The sequence below is a fragment of the Gadus morhua genome, chromosome 21 (assembly GCF_902167405.1).
Source record: "Gadus morhua chromosome 21, gadMor3.0, whole genome shotgun sequence".
Classification (NCBI taxonomy): Eukaryota; Metazoa; Chordata; class Actinopteri; order Gadiformes; family Gadidae; genus Gadus; species Gadus morhua.
In genome coordinates, this window is record NC_044068.1 from 14,604,037 (window position 1) to 14,610,036 (window position 6,000).

Here is a 6,000-nt window from a genome sequence, read left to right on the forward strand (position 1 = left end):
ACTGTTGTTTTTCTTTGGTCGTCATGAAAAGAAACACAATGGGTAACACTGTCGTTTTTATCAAATGAAACATGAGGGGTAACACTGTCGATATTTATCAAATAAAACATAGGGGGTAACACTGTCCTCTTTTATCGGTCGTCATGAAAAAAATATAAGGGGCAACACTGTCGATATTTATCCATTAAAACATATGGGGTAACATTGTCGTTTTTATCAAATGAAACATGAGGGGTGACACTGTCGTTTTTCTTTGGTCGTCATGAAAAAAACCATAAGGGGTAACACTGTTGTTTTTTATTGGTCGTCATGAAAAAAAACACAAGGGGTAACACTGTCATTCTTTATTGGTCGTCATGAAAAAAAACATAAGGGGTAACACTGTCGATATTTATCAATTAGTACATAGGGGGTAACACTGTCGTTTTTATGAAATGAAACATGAGGGGTGACACTGTCATTTTTCTTTGGTCGTCATGAAAAAAACCATAAGGGGTAACACTGTTGTTTTTTATTGGTCGTCATGAAAAAAAACATAAGGGGTAACACTGTTGTTTTTTTATTGGTCGTCGTGATAAAAAACATAAGGGGTAACACTGTTGTTTTTTTATTGGTCATCATGAAAGAAAACATAAGGGGTAACACTGTTGTCTTTGACAAATAAAACATAAGGGGTAACACTGTCGTATTTTATTGGTCGTCATGATAAAAAACATATTTGAAAAAAAAAAAATTGTCCTTGACAAATAAAATATAAGGGGTAACACTGTTGTTTTTATCAAAAGGTACGTAAAGGGTAACACTGTCGTTCTTTATCTGTCGTCATGAAAAACCCATAAGGGGTGACACTGTCGAAATGTACGAATAAAACATAGGGGGTAACACTGTCGTTTTTATCAAATGAAACATGAGGGGTGACACTGTTGTTTTTTATTGGTCTAAATGAAAAAAAACATAAGGGGTGACCCTGTTGTTTTTTATTGGTCGTCATGAAAAACACATAAGGGGTAACACTGTTGTTTTCTATTGGTCTTCATGAAAAAAAACATAAAGGGTAACACTGTTGTCTTTGTCAAATAAAATATAAGGGGTAACACTGTCGTTTTTTATTGGTCGTCATGAAAAAAGACATGAGGGAAATAATAGAAATGCACACATACATTTTAATGTCATGTATATCCTCTTTATTGATGATTGATTATTGTGTATTGTCATCGCCTCGATGGTGCTGTGGAGTGCACTCTGCCTAACCCACTGGCGACCGTGGCTCAATTTCTGTGGAAAACGCAATATCTTTAATTTTAAACGTAATGCTATTGCATTACGTCTTCCAACAGAGTACCTCAACCGGACTTGAACCCCGGTCTCCAGGGGGTTAGCTCACAGCTCTCTCCACTTCCCACTGAGATTTGTAATTTAATTATGTCTGAGGTTATATATGGCAGTGCAATAGACATGTTTTTTATTGGTCGTCAAGAAAAAAAACACAAGGGGTAACACTGTTGTTTTTTATTGGTCGTCATGAAAAAACCTAAGGGGCAACACTGTCCCTTTTTTATTGGTCGTCATGAAAAAAAAGTATAAAGGGTAAAACTGTTGTTTTTATCAAATGAAACGTAAAGGGTAACACTGTCGTTCTTTATCTGTCTTCATGAAAAACTCATGAGGGGTAACACTGTCGAAATGTATCGAATAAAACATAGGGGGTAACGCTGTCGTTTTTACCAAATGAAACATGAGGGGTGACACTGTCGTCTTTTCTTTGGTCGTCATGAAAAAAAACACAAGGGGTAACACTGTTGTTTTTTATTGGTCGTCATGAAAAAACATAAGGGGTAACACTGTCCCTTTTTTATTGGTCGACAGGAAAAAAAAAGTATAAGGGGTAAAACTGTTGTTTTTCATCAGTCATCATGGGAAAATAACATAAGGGGTAACACTGTCGGTTTTATCAAATTAAATGTAAAGGGTAACACTGTCGTTCTTTATCTGTCGTCATGAAAAACCCATAAGGGGTAACACTGTTGAAATGTATCGAATAAAACATAGGGGGTAACACTGTCGTTTTTACCAAATGAAACATGAGGGGTGACACGGTCGCCTCTCTTTGGTCGTCATGAAAAAAAACATAAGGGTTAACACTGATGTTTTTTATTGGTCGTCAAGAAAAAAAACATAAGGGGCAACACTTGTTTTTTATTGGTCGTCATGAAAAAAAAACACAAGGGGTAACACTGTTGTTTTTTATTGGTCGTCATGGGAAAATAACATAAGGGGTAACACTTTCGTTTTTATCAAATGAAACGTAAAGGGTAACACTGTCGTTTTTTATCTGTCGTCATGAAAAACCCATAAGGGGTAACACTGTTGAAATGTATCGAATAAAACATAGGGGGTAACACTGTCGTTTTCACCAAATGAAACATGAGGGGTGACGCTGTCGTTTTTCTTTGGTCGTCATGAAAAAAAACATAAGGGGTAACACTGTTGTTTTTTATTGGTCGTCATAAAAAAAAACACTGTTGTTTTTTATTGGTCGTCATGAAAAAACATAAGGGGTAACACTGTTGTTTTTTATTGGTCGTCATGAAAAACACATAAGGGGTAACACTTGTTTTCTATTGGTCGTCATGAAAAAAAACAAAAGGAGTAACACTGTCGTTTTTCATCAGTCATCATGGGAAAATAACATTAGGGGTAATACTTTCGTTTTCAACAAATGAAACATGAGGGGTGACATTGTCGTTTTTATTGGTCGCCATGAAAAAAAACATAAGGGGTAACCCTGTTATTTTTTATTGGTCGTCATGAAAAAAACATAAGGGGTAACACTGTCCCTTTTTTATTGGTCGTCATGAAAAAAAAGTATAAGGGGTAAAACTGTTGTTTTTCATAAGTCATCATGGGAAAATAACATAAGGGGTAACACTGTCGTTTTTATCGAATGAGACGTAAAGGATAACACTGTCGTTTTTTATCTGTCGTCATAAAAAACCCATAAGGGGTAACACTGTCGAAATGTATCGAATAAAACATAGGTGGTAACACTGTTGTTTTCACCAAATGAAACATGAGGGGTGACACTGTCGTTTTTCTTTGGTCGTCATGAAAAAAATTATAAGGGGTAACACTGTCGTTTTTTATTGGTTGTCATGAAAAAAAAAAAAGGGGTAACACTGTTGTTTTTCATGGTCGTCATAAAAAAATACACAAGGGGTAGCACTGTTGTTTTTCTTTTATTATTATTTTTATTTATTTATTGGACTGGTGGGGCTAGAGCCCCTCTTGCCCCTCCAGACGAACTCAGCCGGAAGAAGCAAGCCAGGGTCGACTAAAAATTAAATAAAAGCGCCAAACTTATTATTTTATTGTACTTTCTGGGGAGATCATTTTTTAAAAATATATATATATAAAAATATATATATATTCTATTATTTCCTTTTTTTCATTTTCTTTTTCTTTTTTTCTTGTGAGTGTAGCGACTTGCCCCTATTGACCAGTCGCCAGCCACTTGTCATTCTGACCTGGGACATTTAGAATTGTCGGTCCTCCTCATTTTTTTCCGGTCATTGACCGGTAATAACCGAAAACTGAAACTCTGCTATAAACCGGCCTAACTTTCACCGTCAACACCGAATCCCTTCTTCCTCGCACGGCTGTCAACATCCGAAACATACGCTAGTTTGATTTTCTCAAACAGCAGTTTCAAGTACGGGAAGCATAGAACTAACGTTCGCCAAGTGGGGGCTCCATGATTGCTAAATCTAATGAGAGGTAAAATTGCCATTAAGGAAGGAAAGCATAGTATGCCTTGCGACTGTGCTTCGTAGTATGCCTTTGCGTAACCCAGTATGCTTTTCGAAACACCTTGTGACTGGTCGATGAAACGCTACCAGGAACGCTCTTGTGTCATGACGGAAACGCCCAAGCCTGCAGCTGGACCCTTCTCCGTTATTCTGGCCTTGTGTGTATTTTAAAAAAATGTGCTTATACACATCTCAAGCCTGTTGACTGATTCATCCCCCTAGCATCCTTCTCCTCTTCTGCTGTTAATAAAAGCCATTCAGGTGTGTTTCTGACACATCTGTAGTTGTGGTTTTCTTTAACAACTGTTCTGAATGTAGGTTAACTGTTTTCTCTAGGATGAAACACAGACACACAAACACACATGCAAGCCACAGGGTCTAAGAGGAGAGGCTACCTTGAACAGCTTACTGTGCCTTTCACAATATTATTTTTAACTGTGCTGTTCGTTTCTCCAAAGCTCTCTATGATTAGACCCCCTTAAGGGCAAACAAACATAGTATTGACGTTTATTTTCATATAATTATGCATCTGTCCATATTTTTACTATCCTTATTACACTGAGCATATAGGCCTACTCTGTATAATGACTGGTGGGAATAAGATGTTACGTGTTTCTCATCTTCCAGGCATTGTGCAACTAAATCCAACTTTTTGAGGTTGACTTAGTCTTGAGGACGAATCCAGTGTAAACGTTCCCCTTGCGCCACACGTTTACTCTCACTCTCCTGAGCAAATGCACTCCGTTGTCCTTCATTCTTGAGGGGCATTGCGTGTCCAAACACTGCGGGACCTTAGGAGCGGTTTGTCAAATAAAAGTGAAAACCTGCCGATGGTTTGCCCGCTAAACGAGAGCTGTCATCATCGCTGTCTGTCCTCGCCCGATGTTGACAGGAGCCTCACTGAAGAAGGCCAACTCGTGCTCTGATGATGAGTTTTTTATTTTTGGGGAATGCGTGAATCGTTTCAGTATGAGGCAGATTTGACCACATGGTGGTGGTTAACAGCCAATCAGACGCTGAGTCATGTCTAGAAGGGGATATGTAATGATTGGCTGTGCTGGGCTCAGCGTTCAGGCTGGTGGATAGTTATGTGGTAGGGCTGTCATATCAGGATCTGAAATGCCTCTGATCAAGGCTGGATTAGCCTCACTAGAACAGGTGCCCATCAGGGGGCCTGGTCCACAGGGGGGCCAGTTAAGCCCCTCTGGGGGGGGCTTAGCTGGGGGCTTTTTTACTGTATTTGTGTATAAAGCCGTTGATGACTTCAGCAGGAGTGATTCCCTTCCCAGGTCGTTCTGTTTTGAGTGAAGCTCTAGACGAGGTGCCCTGGTAATACATACTTGATGCTTCTGAAAATCTCTGTTTATAACCAACACCCTGTGACGCTACAACAGCAATAATATAATAATAATAATAATAGTAATAAAAAATAATAATGCTACATTAAAAGACTAAACATGGACATCATCAAATCAGTGTTGTGATGGGGTGATTCTCAATGTAATTAAGGTAAGAGCAACAGCTTTGAAATAGAGAACAAGCTGCCATTATCAACTGCTGGGGAGAAGAAGATAACTACCCTCCACAGGCCTGTATTTTGTGAGCTAATTAATGTTTTGTTGAACACGATTGTGATTTTCAGGTTGAATACTTTGTTGACCAAGTACTTAGAGAAAAAGGAAAGCCCCTGTGTAGGGCTTGAAAGGATTTAGGGACTTCATGGACGGACTGAGTGCAGCAGGCCTCCTTCAATTGTAGGGTTGAGTCTGATTTAGCGGCATGAAGATAAAATGCACACTTAGGGGCGTATAGAAAGTAAAAGGCATCCTCAAATGCAAACGTTTTTGTGGGACAACCTACCGGGGAACCAACATTTTAGTCCATAATAAAAAAGTAGCCATCAATGTAGTTTGTATCTGTAATAGAGATGATGATGATCCAGAATAAGGATGAGGTTGAACAGACCTGGCAGATGCCACACTGCAAACAACTACAAATGTACTAATTTGTAGTTGTTTGCAGATCTCAACAACACTCCGATGTAATGTCTTTATCCAATGAAGCCAAATTGCACTGCTGCCTTCAAGACTCAAGGCCACAGCCTCCAACAACGGTTGTGTCGCGCCCGCGGGGGGGCGCTGTTTCACACATTAACACTACAAAAACGAAAATATCCCATAAAGTGGAAGTTCTT